The sequence below is a fragment of the Pantherophis guttatus genome, chromosome 5, assembly GCF_059756535.1.
Source record: "Pantherophis guttatus breed Tessera chromosome 5, ASM5975653v1, whole genome shotgun sequence".
Lineage (NCBI taxonomy): Eukaryota > Metazoa > Chordata > Lepidosauria > Squamata > Colubridae > Pantherophis > Pantherophis guttatus.
Window position 1 is genome coordinate 101,773,439 of NC_142067.1, and position 20,077 is coordinate 101,793,515.

The 20,077-nt window shown below is 37.5% G+C and overlaps 1 protein-coding gene and 1 long non-coding RNA gene across 2 annotated transcripts in view; both read left to right on the top strand.

Annotated features, from left to right (window-relative positions):
- The window catches only part of NALF1 (NALCN channel auxiliary factor 1), a 428,526-nt gene that overhangs the window by 268,125 nt on the left and 140,324 nt on the right, over positions 1–20,077 (top strand). The window lies entirely within an intron of this gene.
- LOC117666110 (uncharacterized) lies at positions 1,310–11,496 on the top strand. Its single transcript, XR_004591628.3, has 3 exons — positions 1,310–1,675; positions 6,086–6,300; positions 9,957–11,496. It is a non-coding gene; the product is annotated as an uncharacterized LOC117666110 (long non-coding RNA).

Consider the following 20,077-nt stretch of genomic DNA (forward strand, 5'->3'; position numbering starts at 1 on the left):
AGAGATCAGTATCTTGGACTACCCAATAAATGGCATATTGGGATCCTTATATTAAGACCAAAATATTTCATGTGTGGTCAGAATCCAATGATTATATACTGTATGATACAGCTTTGTATTTGAACAAAAAATGCAGTTGAGAACTGCATATGTGGATCTGATTGGGGTAAATTGTAAGAATGACACAGAAATATGATTTGCATTTTCTTTTACTTATTTCTTTTATTCTGTTTTTAAACTAGGATCTTATTGCTCTGTGTTTTGTATTTGGTATTCTGATATGACCCAATGACTAATCAATAAAATATTACCAACTACAATGAATTTGATGAGTTTTTGCTTCAAAAATTAAGTGAGAAGTTTAAATGACAGACACAAAGTATGAAGTGGTATGTGGAAGTGGTGGAAGAATAGAATAGAAAATAATAAGAATAGAAAAGTGTGGTGAAGTATAAAAAGGTGTGCTTTTTTGCATATTGTATGACATACTGAAAACCAGTTTGGTATAGTAGTTAAAGCATTAGGCTGAATGCTTTCTATGAATGAGTTCTATTCCTGCCTTAGACAGAAAGTCATCTGAGTGACCTCAGGCTAGGCATTTTTCTTAGCCCTAGGAAGGAAGCAATGGCAAATCACTTCTGAAAACCCTTATCAAGAAAACTTAAGGGCCTTGTCCAGGCAGACTCTGGGAATCAGACATGATTGAAGAGAAGAAAAAAAACATTAAGAAAGAAATAGAGTGATCGCTATTATGTTGTGGGACTATCTATGACAGGGGTGTCAAACACGTGTTGTCATAGTGTCGTCATGTGACGTATTGGAACATTTTTCCCCTTCGCTAAACTGGGCATGGCCATGGCCAGTGCATGATGCATCTGACCTGCGACTGCAAGTTTGACAGCTCTGGGCTATGAGTATCTAAAAGCTCTTTTATAACATTAATTACCAAACTGCTTATGGTTTAACATATTTTATAAAATAATGAATGCTAGTTAATTGAAATATCATTTTGTTATTTTTTGAATATTTTAATTCCCTCCTTTTGAATTCTTCTTTTGCTAGTCATGGATGAATATAAGTTAGAAAAAATCCTTTTCTGCTAGACAAAATAAGAAGTATGTTTAATATGTTTCCTGCACCATGCTGAATCCACCAGGAGCACAAATCTGGATACAAGGAAAGGAGAACAGATTGAAAATATAATGCTAATTCTATGTAGCTTAATTGATTTTTAGAAGCCACATTGTGTAGTATTAACAATGATTTATCACATACTTAATTATTGCAATTAATTAGTTACAACTGAGAATCCTACCCAAGAATTTTTTTGAAATGTAAATTGCATTTCCACAGCTTCTACAACTGAGTTAGATGTGCGGTTTTGAGAAAAGGCAGAAATAATCACATAGTGATTTGGTGTGTGTGGTGGGTTGCACTGAAATTTACATTTTCTTATAATACAGGTGTAGTTTAATTAGTTTTTGAAATCAACAGAAGAGAGGAAAAATCAGGAAAATGTATGGTATTTTCAATTCGTTAAAGCTGTTTTGAGGATGAAAAAATATTTAAGAGGATTTTTTTTTTGCAAATAATTGTATAAAAAATACAGTAATTTATTTCTGGTATAGGAATTTGAAGAGAACAAGGACAAACAAGAAAATCAAACTGCAAACAGGTATTACCACCATAATAATTAATTAAAGGAGTTTTTATTATGTAAATCACAGAACCAATTTTCTCACAGTTGGAAAAAAATTATATTTCCCTGCCATCGTATGATATATAAACTCAAGGGATTGTTTGGACTCAGGAAAGCTGTTACCACTCACTAATTTTCAGTCACAGTGAGAGTTGACTTTACCATTTGGTAGAGTGAGCTGGTAACCTCTGTGGAAGTACAGAATGGCAGCAAGGTGTTAAGAGAACAGATCTAATTTTCTCACTAACTGGTTGTTCACAGAAAGATGCTGTCTTGTTGCCAAATTGAAGAAAGATTGAAGTGATAGTCTGGTCATTTTCTGTAAATGGATTGACGGGACTATCTTGCATGGTTCCTTCCATTTAAATATATTCTGTCTGTGCTTTCCCAATCATACACCATTTTATGTAAGAAGCCATTTTATCTTGTCTGGCTTCTCACATGCTATATATCATGCATGGGTCCATTTCAGTGGTGGGTTTCAATTTTTTTTACTACCGGTTCTGTGGGTGTGGCATGGTGGGCATGGCAGGGGAAGGATACTGTAAAATCTCCATTCCCTCCCCAATCCAGGGGAAGGTTACTGCAAAATCCGCATTTCCTCCCAATCAGCTGGGATTCGGGAGGCAGAGAATAGATGGGGTGGGGCCAGTCAGAGGTGGTATTTACCGGTTCTCCGAACTACTCAAAATTTCTGCTACCGGTTCTCCAGAACTGGTCAGAACCTGCTGAAACCCACCTCTGGTCCATTTGGGTGAGCATATCGATATATGCATGGTGTTTCCATATAATATAATGACCAACGTCCATGGGGGGAGATTTGTATTTCAGTTTTCTTTATTAATCCCAGAAGAATAAAAGATCTGGAAGTAGAATGAAATGAAACCATAAATTAAAAGGTCCTGTCTACTACTTAGCAATAGCAATAGCACTTAGACTCGTAAAGCATTCTCTGAGCAGATTACAAATGTCAGCATATTGCCCCCAACAATCTGGGTCTTCATTTTACCAACCTCGGTGGAGTCAACCTTGAGCCAATCAAGGTTGGGCAGCCAGGACTGCATTGTAACCAGTATGAGCCACGGTAGTGCAGTGGATAGAGTGCAGTACTGCAGGCTACTTCTGCTGCCTGCTGGCTACCTGCAATTTGGCAGTTCAAATCTCATCAGGCTCAAGGTTGACTCAGCCTTCCATCCTTCCGAGGTCAGTAAAATGAAGACCCAGATTGTTGGGGGCAATATGCTGACTCTGTAAACCGCTTAGAGAGGGCTATAAAGCACTGTAAAGCGGTATATAAGTCTAAGTGCTATTGCTATTGCTATGCCACCATGCCTGTTTAGGCTGTTAATTCCACCTCCTGCTCAGAGTAGCAATCCAGATTAAAGTAACCCAAACTTTTTGTTTGGATTCTTCCAATGAAAGATGAGCAGCTTTTCACTTCTCCTATTATTAAACTCTTAGATTTAAATTAAAGGAAGGAAAGGAAGGAAATATTCTATCATTCTATATCCTGCATTCTCAGTTGCTTCTATGTGATACCCACTCATGTCCTAAAACAACATAGAGCTAAACATTCCTAGTTCTTGCAGTCATTGTTCACCAATTTCTAGGACCCTAACCTTATTCAATGCTTTTCTCTAAATTGTTTCCTTTGAATCTTTCTTAAAAGGAGGTTTATGTCCAGCACTGGGCATAATAGGTAGAATCTGACTGAAAAGTAAAGTGGAATGATTACCTTTCAAGATTAAAGACAGAATTTTTATTGAGATAGTCTAAAGTTGCAGTTGACTTCTCTTTAGTTGTAAAGTTGTAAACATAGTTGTAATCAACTATGGTTCTGAGATATTTTTTCAATATATTGTAGGTGTCCCATATTCTATATCCTAAGTGGATTCATCTGTTTTTTCCCCCATAAGGAAACCATTTTCTACATACCTATGTTAAATTTAATTATATTGCTTTTGTCCCAGTTCTCTAGCTCAGGGGTCCCCAATCCCCAGTCCGTGGACAGCACCGATCAGTGGCATGCTAGAAGCTGGTCTGTGCAAACAAGCGAAGCCCCATCTGTGGAATGCAGGCAGCACACGAAACAACGCCCCCTCTGGTCCATGGAAAAATCTCTCTGGCCAAAAGGTTGGGGGCCCCTGCTCTAGTTATCAAAATCATTTGAGTTTGATTTCTGCCTTACACTGAATTAGCTATATCAATCTTTGAAACATCTATAAAGGCCGCAGGCATTCCATTCACTTTTTACTCCATCATATATGAAAGTAAAGACAATTTTTTAAAAAGGCCTAATTCTTTTGGAGACAATAAGTATGTCTGATAATCAAAATGCAACACTTTGTTCAATATACTTGTATAGTTTTTTTAACCAAAGAAAAAGAAAATTACTTTATAACAGATTGTAATTTGCTTTGGTTAATTTTTTTAAAAAGAATCTGGGCCAAGTCTGGGATGGGAGACCACCAGAAAATCTAGGAGACATGGAACATTATGAATTAAAATAAAAACTGGTATATATTGTTACAAAAATATGTATATATTGTTATAAAAATTATTTATAACTTCATACACTCACTAGGAGTTGTCTCAAAAGGCTCTTTCCTTTCTTTATTGGATCCTAGAATAAATTGTTTTTTAGGATAATAAATTTTCTGTGGAACAATGTGTGGCATTTGTGTTTTTGTGCAGAAGGGGCACACTTCAGCAAACAAATACACATTACATTCTTATTGAACGGATTTTGGACCAATGTTGTTATATTCATATTCTGCTGTTGAATCATTGGAGAAAAAAATAGCTAGTTCTATAAGTTTATAGTAATGTAAGAATGATTTATAAATGTCCAGTGCTCTACAATATAGGATTGGAAACCTTCGTAAGCTGTGTTCATGCCAATATTTACTTGGACAACAGGCGTAAGAAATATAAATCATCCCCAAATTAAAGGACACTCTTAATATAAATAGCAACTATCTGATATTAACAATAAAAATGTTAATATATCAGGGAATTAAATCAGGAAGTATAAGTTACTTCCTGTAACCTAAAAGGAGACCTACAGTAAAATAGGTGAAGATACATTTATGAAAGAAACGTTCTATTTCTTTTATCTTGATTTTAAAAATCAAGATAAATGATCCTATTTCTTAGTTTTTTAAATGAAATATAAAAATATGCATCAATTCCAAAAGCTACAGAAGTTTATTATCAGTTTATGGTTTTTAGTTTTATATCTAGTCTATGATATTTTTATATTTTACAATACTTGTATTCCTACACATTTCTAGGTAGACGGGAATAATATTGCATTAATTCTGTTTTGAGGTTTATTGGCAGAGTATATTTTTATTTAGAAATTACATTGTAGATATGAAAGGAAACATAAATTAAGATAACTCAATTTAAAACTGCATTAAAAACCTGTTAAGGACTTTACTGGAATTAAAAGTTAGAGGATCATAATTCATTTAAACATCTAAATATTTTGAGCATATTTTGAGAATATTTCATTAGTGATGATATAAAAGAACAAGATTTGTTAATCATGTAGGACATGCAGTTGTTATATATTTAACATATTGAATGAGTGAGACTTTTGCCATCTTAAATAAAATTTGTAATCTAAAATAAAATAAAACAAAGTAAAATGGAAAAATAGGAAGAGGGAGCATTTCTATGTGAATTATCCAAAATAGAGGTAGGGTTTAAAACAATAAATAAAACTGGCAATTCATGCTTTACATAAGGGAGAAATGATGTTTCCTGTCATGTAAAAGCTATTATTAAATATGGTAAACTAAATTTTCCACTTTAAAAAATATGAAGAAAAATTAAGGGAGGGAGAACTGAAGTGAATTCCATACATTCTTTCTGACCCCAATCAGAAGGAGGGTGTTAGGTTTCACAGCCAGCCAAAGGGGTTAATTGGAGAATGTGATTTATGACATGGCCAGAGAGGAGGGAAGAGACAGGGTCATAGGGGAACGTAAATCTACGTAGGATCAGTCCTAACTGCATCCAAGGATTGCCGGAATGGTGCTCCTAATAAATGAATATATTTCCTTTGAAGTTTGGATCATGGCTCATGAATTAATTAGGGCATCTTTCGGAAACTTGACATATGTATAGAATTACTGATTTACCCAAAAGGGGATCTAAAATAGGCTAATGAATGAATGGGAAATAATATTCAAATTAATTTTGTTCATGAACTATAACTCTTTTGTAGTATAACTTTTGTTTTCCCAGTGGGCTTTATTATGCCAGTCTGTGATAGGTATGAGTTAGCTCAATTAATTTCATTAATTTTACCTGCTGGGATGTTGAGTTACAATTAAGATAATACCGTTTGTTTTGTTTTTTTCCTTCTGTACTGATTAGAGACATACTGAAACCTCATGTCACTGATAGTGCCCTATTTCAGGCTTCAAACTCTCCCACACATCTGGTGAAAAATAACTGCAGGAACCCTGTGATGGGTTGCTACTGGTTTGCCCCAGTTTGGATGAACCGGTAGCAGCGGCGGCAGGAGGGTGCGCCCACCCGCCCGGGCGTCATCAAATACGATATGTGCATGCGCAGAACCGGTAGCAAAGGTAAGTGAAACCCTGTACCGTTCAATTAATATATAGTAGCAAAGGAAAAAAAAGCATTTACAAGTGTTTTAGTCATTGTTTATGTTTTCTGTTAATACTTTTTTTTTTCTGGTATGTTTCAAGACATGTTTTCCATTATCCTAGGCTGTAGTCAAATAATTGGAAAAATTCTTTCCTTAAAGACTCCATGTCCTAAGCCTTGATCTGGTCCTATACTCATACAATTTTATTTCCAGTTTGAACATAAGCAAATGAGTTTACTGTCAGGAAATTAAGCATCTTCCTTGCTAGGTACAATGGACAAGATGAACTGAAACAAATTACTTCATCCTCTCAGCTTTAAATCTTTAACCTGATAATATTAATGCCTGCATATGAATGTTGCATTGTGAAAATTATCACTTTCTCACCTCAGCTTTGACATTGATAAATGAAACCAAAAACACCAGGTAAGGGGTCTTAAGCAGTTACTCCTGCTCCCACTGCTCTTTTACTCATCCTTAGTCATTCTATTTCTCTCTTTAGGTTCAACAAAGCACATGATGTCTAGTATTAAATAAAATAAGCTATGCCTTCATCATTTGACAAATGTGACATGCAACTGACTTAGTGAATTTATATATATAAAAAAACCTTTCTTGCAACATTTTGTCTCTTTTCTCCTAGACCTAAAACTAACTAGTTTTCCATATACAGTACATGCCAAATAATTAAACCTTATCCCTGAATTTATTGTGTAAGAGAGTTATGTTTGGAGAAAATACCACTTTCCCAGATTAGTGCTTTTTGATTCTTAGATTTCATCCTCAACCAGAATGAAAGCAAACCATTATTTCTGTATCTCCATATCCTGCTGATTAGGAAATTTAGATTTATATCCAGTGCAGCCTATGATTTACCTGCAATATAAAATTAGGTCACATTAATTGGATTTCATCTTTCCCATTAGCATGCGGAATCATACTAATTTCCAATAATGTTCTCACATTATCTTGGGAAATTTTGAAAATAATTCTAGGTAACTATGTCTTTAAAACACATTGAATTCCAATGTTGCTAAGTGAATAATGATAGAGTGCCTTTTACACTAATGCTACCCTGTCTAAAATTATGAAAATAAAGACATAAATCTTCAGGTATAATTATTTCACCATTTCAGACGTTGAAAGAAAGATGGCAATGCTGATGCCTAGGTTAATGCCCTTAAAAGATGTGAATTTAAATAGGTCACAGGAAAATTATTTGTGTGGATTTCTAATAGCTTTTGCTTGTGTTCTGCCACACAACTGCTTATGTTTTCTACCTCTGGAAAGCTCCAAGAGATGGGAATTCATCTTAAAAACTAAGGAAGGCACAGAAAGCATGCAGAGCACACCACCTGAGTTCCGTCCAATCCTGTTATCAATGGATCTATGACGATTTGCTGCCGCCACCTCACCCCAGCCACCTCACCATGGGGACAACTCATTGTGAGCCTGGGTCTCTGCTTTGGTTTCTAAACCCAGCCGGCTTAAGGGAGGCGAAAGTTTCCACTTGCCTGCACTCCTTCTCTGAAGGTTTCCTTGAATCACTTTCCAGTGTCCCCGCTGCGAAAGGTGGGCTAAGCGGAAGTCATTGTTCCACACAGACCAAGATCCAAATACACCGACCCACACCCTCCATTCCGAACTTGGGGACTTTTATCCACATCCAAACTGGCAAGCTGCCAATAGCACCTGGACTTGAGGAGAAGGACTTCTCCTTCAACATGTTGCACCTACACATACACCCCCACACACAACATATCAAGTTTGGGAACTTTTATGGGGAACCGGCAGACAAATTGTGATGTGTACTTTGCCCCTCCTGTTGTCTTTAGCTCTTCTATTGAATCAGATATTTTAAACTGTCTCCTCTGCATACAAAATCCAGAATATTCACCTAGTATTCCTCTTCCCCATTCATCCAAACTTTAGGGGGGTAGAGAGGAACAGATGTAGAACATCTGGGATATGGCATATCTTGTAGAATGAGGATCAACTGATAAAATGCTGGATGAATCTTTATTGAAACAGGCAATTGCAGGTAAACGACCAGCAGACTAATCTGATGGATGCAGGAAAAAAGGGGCAACAAGCTTATTGGATAGAAAGGAGAAAGGTGGAAAATGATGCCAAATTGCCAGATGCAATCTTGGTGTGATTTTGCACATCTGCTTCATATTTGAATGCAACTTGGCCACATCTAGCTGTTCCTTTAAGAGATTCTGTGCAGCCTATCTATTTTGGAGAAAGTTAATGGCCCAGGGAATGGTGGAATCAAAAACTTTAGTGGGAAGGCAACGTATGTGACAGCCCTAAACTGCTTGAAAGGAGACAGTTGAATGAGGAATCTAATGATTATATAAACAACTTCTGCTGAAGACAGTAAATCAATCCAGTTGTCCTACTGATAAGCGAGAATAATTCTAACACTTTTTGAATAATTCATTCTATTCTATTTGTCCGTTGGGTTGCATATTAATGATTATGAATGTTCAGTAAGTGGAAGAGGCCTTCCAAAATGTAGATGTGAAAAAAAAATCACATGATTTATTAAGCCCTTATACCCAAAAGAATTGTCTCTTGAATGGATGATAGACCTTTGCATGAGGCATCTTTGGGAAACACCAAAAATGGTTGTGTATCATTTGGAGTCTTCAGATTGATAATAATATCCACAGAATCTGTGTATAAGAGTGGCTGGAGCAAACTGGCCAGTTTGGAGGTAGATTTCTTTCTTTACAGTCATGGACCAGTAGAATGCAGATACAAGATTTAAAAACTTAAAGCAGTGTTGGTGAACCTTTTTGGTACCAAGTGCCAAAACGGGAGGGTGCGCACACGGGGGAGTGCCAGAAATCAAAAGAGCAGTTCCCCAGCGCACATGTGCATGCCTGGAAGCTGAGCTTCCAGTTTCTGGCATGTGCATGTGCACCTGTCACCTGGTCTTCTGGTTTCTGGTGTGCATGCACATGTGAACACCAGCTGGCCGGCACGCATGTGCGCACCGGAACCCAGAAGAGCAACAGGTGATGGCTGGTGTACCTGGAGAGATGGCTTTGTATGCCACTTCTGGCACGCGTGCCATAGGTTCGCCATCGTGGCCCTAATGGTTACATGTCCTTTTTCCACTTTTAAAGCTTACGACTGCCACATCAAGCAATGTGTTGCAACTGTGTGCATGTTTCTGCTTTTTGTGCTTATTTGTCTATTCTTTCTGCTTAGGAATACAACTTTTGTTCTTGACTGGATGATGGCAACTGCAGTGGCAAATTATGGTCTTAGAGCCACAGCCCACTGTCCTTTTTTGCAGCCCTTGTTTCTTCAGTCTTATTGTTGATTCTTGTTGATTTTGGATCTGTGTAAACCCTAGAATTTAAAACTATCAAAATGAATTTTTAAAAATTCATATTATTTTGTATCATTCATGCACGGTGCATGACTATGTAGGAATGAAGGTGATATACTTTCCAGAAAACATGGTTGTCCCTCATGGGTTAATGATATGGAGATGTGTAGGAGGTGTACAATGTCATTGTGTAAGCTTATATATTTAAACCCATAAATCCTTACAAAATGGAAGGAATAATTTAATTCTCCAGATAGCTAAAGTATGTTTCTTTTTTTTTTTTTTAGCAGAGACTGGAATGACTGCTGTTGTGTCATCACCCGCAACATAGCACTGAAGAAGTTGTGGGGGGAGAAAGCAAGGTGTCATTCTTTATATTCCTGCAAATAATGACAGTTTAAATGATAATGTAATATATCATCCTCCTAACAGTATAATTATCTACACTCCCTTGTAGATAATTATTCTGGGATAATTGTCAGCTTCTTGAAAAGTTTTTACGACAGATTACATATGTTTTGACTTTAGTACAAATTACCATTAAATGATTTAACTAAAGTGTTTGTAGGTAGTGAGTTCAGCTGACACAAAATTTAAAATGTAGATAACACTGGAGCAATCTAAATCTAATCAGGTTATAGAAAACATTAATCAATACATATTGCCTAGTATTAAGCTGCTCTCATTAAAAATGACAGCCTTCACACGAGACATAACTTTAAATATCTATTTTGTAGGAGCTCAGTCCCACATGCAGTTACAACACTTCAATATGGATAGGTTACTTTTCTACTCAGAAAAAGTCACACTAATGCAGAATTTCTATCTGCTGCAATATATACCAATCAAATATTGCTATATTGTGTCTGTATTCCAGTCTTTAATTGTTTTTCTTCCATGTTTCTGAGTCAACATATATATTTTTTTACCCCATGCAGCTTAACTATGTTTAATAACAATTTGGTTTGCTGTTGCCATATTTATGTGTTGTAACTGATTTTGCCCAAGGAGCTTCTGTGAATAAATAAAAATCCTTTTGCAAATGGATAAGGCCCTCTAGCTGCCACTTTGCATACACAACATGGTTCCAAATTCCTAAAGATATCCATCATCTGATCCCTCCAAGTTGGGAGCTCTTGACCCAGGGGTGAAATCTACTTACCTCCCCAACCGGTTCAGAAATGCACATGCCACGCAGACCCTCTGTGCATGCATAAATCCTTCTGCGCATGCGCAGAGGATAAAAACAGGTTACTTCCTGGTTAAAATAACGACTGGGTGGGTAGGTGGAGCCTCACACCGCCATCACTAGCGGTTCTCCGAACCACTGGCCACCATCACTACCGGTTCCCCAAACCACTGGCTGCCATCACTACCGATTCTGCGAACCACTGGCCGGCATCACTACCGGTTCTGTGAACCACTGGCCGCCATCGCTACCGATTCTCTGAACCACTGGCCGCCTTTATTACCAGTTCTTTGAACCACTGGCCGCCATCACTACCGATTCTCTGAACCACTGGCCGCCTTTATTACCAGTTCTCTGAACCACTGGCTGCCATCGTTACCAGTTCTCTGAACCACTGGCCGCCTTTATTACCAGTTCTCTGAACCACTGGCTGCCATCGTTACCAGTTCTCTGAACCACTGGCCGCCTTTATTACCAGTTCTCTGAACCACTGGCCGCCATCGTTACTGGTTCTCCGAACCACTGGCCGCCTTTATTACCAGTTCTCTAACCACTGGCCGCCATCTCTACCGATTCTCTGAACCACTGGCCGCCTTTATTACCAGTTCTCTGAACCACTGGCCACCATCGCTACCGATTCTCTGAACCACTGGCCGCCTTTATTACCAGTTCTCTGAACCACTGGCTGCCATCGTTACCGGTTCTCCAAACCACTGGCTGCCATCACTACCAGTTCTCTGAACCACTGGCCGCCATCGCTACTGGTCCAAACCGGGAGCATTTCACCCCTGTCTTGACCTAATCTGTATACCATCAGAGATTTGAATTCAACAGTAGCCCTTGTTAGAAGTTGTGCTTCTGAACATAAGAAAAATACTGAATACAGGTAATCCTTGTCCTGTCTTCTGGAGACACAGTACAGTATATAGTACTTTTCCTATATAGTACTTTTCCTTCCTTGACAGGACAAGAAGCAATGGATGGAAACTAATCAAGGAGAGAAGCAACCTCTGTTTTGATATATATCTATATCTATATTTATCTTGGGAGGCTTTGCTCAGGAGCTGAAAATTTTCCTTGTCAAAATCTAGGAATTTTAGTCCTGAGGAAGGCAGACTTGTGTGCAAGCTGTGCTGAGCTTCCCAGAGCCTCCTCCATTCACTTGAGGCATCTCATACTTAATTTATTGTGCTACCATTCTGCTATTTGCTTGGAGTTTGACTCCCTCTCATCTATAGAGGCTGGCTGAAAAAAGCTGTCAGTTCCTTTCCATCCATGGAGATGGAATGCTTTAATTGGGGTACTATCAGGGCCAAGCCAAGGACAGCATAGAACCGTGATGGCGAAACTATGGCACGGGTGCCACAGGTGGCACACGGAGCCATATCAGTTGGCACGCGAGCATTGCTGTAGCTCAGCTCCAGCGCACATGTGTGCGCTGGCCAGCTGATTTTTGGGCCTTTTGGTCCTACCAGAAGTTGGGAAATGGGCTGTTTCCAGCCTCTGGAGGGCCTCCGGGGGAGTGGGGAAGGCTGTTTTCGTCCTCCCCAGGCTCCTAGAAAGCCTCTGGAGCCTGGGGAGGGTGAAAAATGGGCCTACCTGGCCCACTGTGCCATCATGTGCTAAAAGGGGGGGGCACATGTGCAGGGGTGGGGCGCATTGAATTATGGGTGTGGGCACACACATGGGCAACCTCACCACGCTCCCCCCGCTTTTGTCACGCAACAGCAAAAAGGTTAGCCATCACTGGCATAGAACAATCCAGCCAAAGTTCAGTTCTTTAGTTGCTCACACCATATATAGACAGAATCTTGTCAGATTAAACATATCCTATGTAACGGATATACTCTGGGAAATTCTAGAGAGTGACTATCCTAAGTCTTTTCCTCTGTCTCTCATCCGGGTTCAGGCTGTGTTGTCTCTTGTCTTGTCTCCTCCATGGAATATGCTTGCTCCTTCCTATTAAACTGTTGCTTCATTATAGTCCATCATACCACTTCGTCCTTTGTAGACACAATTAATCAGAAATGCAGTAACCGAAATGTACAGATTGTAGAGCATCCAAAATCTGGTCATGTAACTGGTTGTGGGGCGCTGCACAATGTTTTATGATGGCCAAAAGTGCTTTTCAAAGTGTAAAGCACTCTTTCCAAGGCTACTACAACTTTGAACAGTGATTAAACTGTTAACGCACAACTGTCTTAAGTTGAAGACTATCTGTTCAACAGGACACCTTGCTTTCCTGCCTCAGAGATAATTATGTGATGATATTGTGGGAGGAGCCTTCTTCATAAACTGTGGTTTTTTTCTGCTCTAGTGATGGCTATAAAACGGGTCCTCAAACTATGGCCTGCGGGCTGGATATGGCCCACCGAAGCCATTAATCCGGCCTATGCAGCACGAGGCTGTCCCATCCATATCACCCTGCCTACCTGCTGGCCCCCCTTCTGGAGGCTAGGGAGGCCAAAAATGGGATGCGCAGAGGCCTCTGGAGGCCAAAAAACTGGCCAGTGTTTTTTTCCTCCCCGGCCTCCAGAGAGAGAGAGAGGAACACACACACACATACATACACACACACACACACACACACGTTCCTCATACATACCCCAAGGCAGCCACATTCCTTCACTAACCTGCTTTCCACCCTCAAGTTTAATTTCCAGAAGTTTAATTTGTGTGTATTTGTTGTGGCCCGTCAGCGACCTGTGCAGTTAGTAGCTGATTCTGACAACGAGGAGGCTGGTGTGGTGCTGCGCCAGCAGCCTGTGCAGCTGGCGCTCAGGTCAAAAAATGAGGAGGCTGGAGAATTTGTGGTGCCAGAGGTGGGGATTCAGCCAGGGCCTTCAGAACCTCCAGAAGCTCCCATAAGTGAAGAGGAAGAAGAGGAGAAGCCTCTTCTTGATGCACGAGCGTGCAGAGCTGTTAAAAGGAGGAGTGGCTCCTCAGGAGGAGGTCTCCTCAAGAATAAGGCTTGGGGCTAATTGGCCACTCTCCTAGCCTATTTAAGGAAGGACAACGACTGATGCAATTTGCAGGAAACAACTTCGTTCATATTCATTCGTGTCTTGATTCCAGAAACGTTTGATTTAGCTCTTGTTTCTCTCTTGTCAGTTTTCCTGCAAATTGCTTCTGGGCATTCTGCCAACCACAGTAAGATTACAATTATCTGAAATACTGTGCCTCAGAATTGAGTTATTATTCTTTGGATTCTTGTCTGCTGTTAAAGAAGTTAAATTAACAGCCCTTGTTCAGAAAAGACTGATTTCAATTGTACTTGTGTTCGAACAACTACTAAGAAAGCTCATTAGTAGTCCTTAGTTAGTAAACTAATGTTTGTACGGACTTTGTGTGTGCTGCTTTCTTTGGGGTCCGTAGCTGGGGCAGGACAGTATTGTTTGGACTGCTAAATTTGCCACGCCCACCCAGTCACATGATCACCTAGCCATGACTACCCAGCTGAACAGTCTGAAGGACCATGAATTGGCCCCCGGTTTAAAAAGTTTGAGGACCCCTGCTATACAACATACCTACAGTATGTAAGCACCGCCAGACATTCAGTAAATGGGGTTTATTATTTTTCCTCTAGGTTTCCTACATGTCTGTAAAGTTGTCAGTTCTTCTACAACTCTGCTACTGTCATTTCTATCTATAAAGGACTTTTTAGCACTTGGGAAAGAAGATGACAGTTTGCAAAATTACAAGTGAAAAATATTTATATATTCTTCCCTTATTGAGAAAATGGGTCTCCAGTTTATCAATAGCTGGTTAGCAAGAGGATCGTGAAAGATCCACCCTAACAAAAGCAAAAATTGGGCACTGAAATAAATATATCCTATTGCCAAGGTTTCTGTAATTTAGTTCTCCTTTTCAAAAAAAATCTGTTAAAAGAAGATGCTGAGAATCTTGCTTTTTAGTTGTAAATGGCTGGTAATTGATATAAGTAATTCTTGTTGTCCAGACTTTTTAGTTATTTTTCAGGCATGGCACAAAATTACAGAAAATGAAGTTGGAATTAATAACCATTAAGATCTTGACTTTTCTGTTTAGCCATCTGGAAATCACAAAAAATCAAAGCTAATCACTTCATCCCGCCCTGCTTTTTAAGAATACACATCTCTGTTTTTTCAATTGGTTCCATGTATAAAGGAATACAGAGACTTGGCATGGAGAAAACAATAAGGGAGCGGAAATAGCAAGTTGGTTCTAGAAAGGAAAAAGAAGAAACTAATTCTACCTTGATTGATCTCAGATTCCTGACTTGGCATATCTTAAAAAGCTGATACCTTGTCATCTTAAACTTCAAGAATGCTAAAGACACCAAGCTTTCCTTTGTTTTAACCAGTGGGCATTTCAGATAGATCTCATATCTGAGTTTCAGCCCAAGAAAGCTTTTTGTCCCAGGAAGTTTTTTTTTCTCAGGAAGATCCATTTTTGTTGAGGTCACCTTTTCATTCTCCTTTCTTCTTCTTTCCTGTCTTTTGCTCAGTTATTTTGAAAAAAATATTCAACAGAAACAATCTGTCCATCATATTCACAATCATATTGTTAATTCTATAAAACCTTTTATATTTCCATCATTTCTACTGGGTTAATTTATTCTCAAACTTTAAAAATGCTCAAGAAATGGGGACAGAAAGGAAGGATCAGGAAAAAAAATGTTTTATTTTCTAGTTTTATCAGTTTAGCAAATATTGCTAGGACAAATACTGGTCAATGACCCTTAATAGTTGGGATATTTGCATTACTGTTTTAACAAAATTAATGACAGTGGATTTGTAGATGATTTTTTCATGATTCCAAAGCCCTCAGATTCCAAATAGTTGGAATAAAAAGCAATGGTTCTATATTTGTGGCAATAATGTTTTATGCAATGAAGGTGATGTAATTTAAGTACCTATATTCTTTTTCTTTTCATTCTTATTTAAATATGTTCTCATGCCAGATAGCCAGGGCAGGTGCTATATTTTCAAGGAGCTGATGGTAGATATTTAATTGCAATTTTGTATTTTGACTCATCTTCCTCTCGTGGTTTCCTGTGGAGATAATAGAGTTCAGTTGTGCACTTAAGGAAAGACTGAGCTTTGGAACAATATTGCCATTGTAAAACTAGATTGGAAAGAAAAATTCATTTATCTGCTGAATATTTGATATCCTGGAAGAACAAAGCCCATTGCATGTAAATGGATCATTTCCGCACTGCCGTTTATCAGTGTCTTGCTATATATGGATTTTACTGTAATTATAACATGAACTGGGTTTTAAAATATAATTAGTCTCATTAATCATTATATTGAACCTAGTAGATAATTATGTGAGCTAACGCAAAAGTTAATCATTTTTTGCATGAATAAGTAAGCTGGGAGCCTTAATGGGATCATGTAAGAGCAATCCCAGAAACACAAATACATTCACAACTCTGAAAGTTATACAAAATACTAAAATAAGCTTTATCTCTGTAATGTCTGTAAAACAGCAGATTAAAATCACCATCATCCGAGATTTCATAAAATGTGACCATTTTTGATACTTATCATACCACTTAATTTTATCAGTATTAATTTTCTCATTGTACCTGTTTTTTTAAACTGCCTCATTTGAGTCTAATGTTGCTAGTATTTAAAGGTTTCATAAAAAAGGTAAATGGAAGAGAGGCATGGTAGTAGCAGATCAACTTTATCTCCAGACCAACCTTTTTTTTGCTCTTCCTTTCGTTAGAATTTGAGAAAATTAAATAAAGCTGAAAAGCAGCAGACTGAAGAGACAAAAAGAAGCAACACATAATTATAATGTATTAAAGTCATATAAATACAGTACATATCAGATTCACTATACACTAAAATGTTTTGAACCATTTTAAATGTTCAATATTTCTGGACAAATATGTCCTAAAACATTATCTGTTCACTACATGAGTCAATAACTCGATTAAGAGAACTAATGTGTCAAAAATATTATAAATGTTCATTTGTTTCTTGAGAAAAATGATTCAAAGCTACATGTTTGTGTGTGGCAAAAGTAGGGCTAATGGATTGTGGTGATAGTCTAAAGAGACATAATATCTGTGAAAGATCTTTGACGTTATTGAAAACTAGTGGATGAAATTTTTCTTTGGAATAAATTTGAGGGTCTTCATTTTCAAATACAAATTTGCATGTGTGTATATATTTATGACTGGATTGAGCATATAGTTCAAATGAACAATTCAAATTATAAATACCAGTATATTGATCTAGGTTATTTTGTTTCAAAAACTTCCACATTTGCTTCTAACCTTGACTTTAAAATGGATTTAGACAAAGCAGGTTATTTTGTTTCAAAAACTTCCACATTTGCTTCTAACCTTGACTTTAAAATGGATTTAGACAAAGCAGTGGAAGATAATGTTATAATGGCTCATCAATTTTTTTTCTAGCTGGATGTCTATAGAGTTCAACTCTAAACATTGTTAACTAAGGCCATGTTAACTCGGAATCCTTGAAGTTGAATTTCATACATCTGGATGTGCCATTTCCAGAATTGTAGGAAGCTTACTTTTTAACTGAAAAATAATAAGATTTATTCTGTTTATCTTTTTATCTGTTTTCCATAATGGAAATAGGATATTCAATTATGAAAGTCAGGGATTTGAACTGCCATGAGTTTCCTTTCTCAAGAGTTTCCTTTCTCCACAAAATTAGACTTGCTGAAATCTCATAAACGTTGAGAAATAAGGTTTTGACTTTCTTGTGAAAAATCTCATGAGATTTGGTAATCTTAATGATCTCATGAGACCACAGAAGACATTGCTGAAATTTGAGATTTTGCAAGATTTTGGCTTTCTCTCCCCATCCTGATGTCTGAAATTTGACACCAAGTAGAGAGTTGTTTTAGTCTACCTAACTAGGTTGCTGTTACATAACTAGTGAATTTTTCACATCTTGTATTGTTGGCTGGGTGGGTGATACTGGGCCGTGGCATATTGAGAACTAGGCCACGCAAGCAGCAGGCCAGTACATAGGTACATACATGCTCAGCTCCACTTGCAGTAGAGCTGGATCTGCATGTGCGTGCATGCCATCCCACCACTTGTCTAAGTTGAGCTGCACACTCATGTGCATGCCATCCCGCCACTCCCCTCCCCCTCAGCTAGGCCACCAAGCCACAAAGGTTGGGAACTGCTGCTATAAGGCAATAGAAATTGTAAATGTGATTATGGCCACAATATTAACAAATCATAACTTTTTATGAACATTATCTTAAATGTAGGGTAACCTTTGATCTCATCAGTGGGTTGGTAATACTATCTTTACAAGTTTGTGTGTTTTATATAAAGCTATCAACATATAGAAATCAGTCCTGCTTCAGGTGTTCCAGAAAATAAGTCTTATTTCCTATGCAACTTGTGAAAATTTGAACTGGAAATCTTTAAAGTTTGATCAGAAAATGTTATAATGCCCCAGAGCATTACTGAATTTAGCAGATGTATTTTTTCTGAAACATACAAGTTAAAGCTTTTAAAATGTACTGCATATTAATTGCTGTAATATATCATAAGTATTTCATCTGAAACTTTTGAGGAAAAGAATTAAAATATGCAAAATGTGGTTTTAATGTTAAATTATGTAAAAGCATGAATATAGACGTTTAAAGGAAAACATCTTGTCTTACATTGCTCAAGTGAACTGGAACTTGATAGCCATTGAAATTGATAGCAGCAAATTAAATGTGTCTTGAACTTGAACCAAGAACACATTGTTATAAAAATATGCTTCAGAATATTAATGGGACTAATTAGGGATACTGTATCATCTATTGAAGCACACTGCAAAACTCGTTATGCCCAACAAATAATCTAAAGATTTTACTGTTATGCTCTCTGCACTTCCCCCTCCTTTTCTCTTTTGGTAATTCTTCATAGTCCAATTAGAAATATAACTATTGTTGAATACTTTTGCCATTGCTTTTTGTTTATCAATCAAGTCCTTTGAAAATCAGCTGAATTGCCAAATGCTATTGATAACTTGCCTTTAATATTTATCATGAGGCTTTTATGTTATTCATATTATCAGTTACAAAGATAGCATTCTAGGGTGCTATGCTTTTCATCTCCTTGTTTAATCTTTTGTCGGTATATTTAACTACATAATGAGATTTGATATCCGTTGCTTTCAAGAAAATGATTTAGATGTTGCAACATAATATTCCATAAATTGTTTGCTTGGTTTAAGAGCATGGTCAGGTTCTCTGGCCATGGCAACAACCATTTTTGGAAGGAAGGAACAGAAAATGTTGCTCTGTACTCCCTTCTCCAATCACAAATATTATTTCTGCATGCATTTTCCTGCTGTAGTTTTAAAATACTCTTTTTCTGCCTTGCATCATTTTGAGCACTTCTGTACATTTTGATTACCCTAACGCAAATATGTGTGTGTGTGTCCAATAGACCAACCCATGGGAAGGCTTTCCTGGAACAGAAAGGTGGAAGACAGTAGCAGGGGAATTCTCCATGTTGGGAGGACAAGGTTGCCTGTTGCATAGAAAAACTACTTTACAAATTGAATCCAGACAAGATTTTCTTCAGGTACCATACCAGTATGAGCACAAGACAAGAACAGCTTAACAGTGTAGCATGGATATTCCTTCTACCTATGAATATATTTATATGTCATCAAAATAACTGATTCTGTTTGATTAAGCCCTTGAATAATCAGAGTTCCTTTGAACTCTGTCATGTTTTCTGTCTAAAAGAGAATGTGATAAGCTATAATGCAGTGGTCACCTACATGATGAGTGAATTTGTAACTTCAGATCCAGAATTGATTTTCAGTTACGAAAGTGAGGCAAACATAGGTTGATAAATTGTCTCATCTAGGCTTTGTTGATCTTAAAAACTAATACATATACACAGGACATCCTCCCTAGTTGCTGATTAATATAATAAGACAATATTAATTTCCCACTCTTTACAAAAGAGGCCAAAAGAATTTTAAACTACTCAACAATTAAATCTATTTACAAATTGTTAGCCTGACATCTATATACTAAAAATTAATAATAGTAATGGAAGAAAGATTTGAAATAACAAACTATTATTATAATAAACTCATCGAAAATTTATCACAGCTTCACTCCGAGATCATCCTAAAAAATTAACCCTAATTGATCCTGGATCAAATATTCACATTTGTTTCTTAATGCCATGTCTGATTAAATACAATAAATCCAATCTCCAAAGCCAAC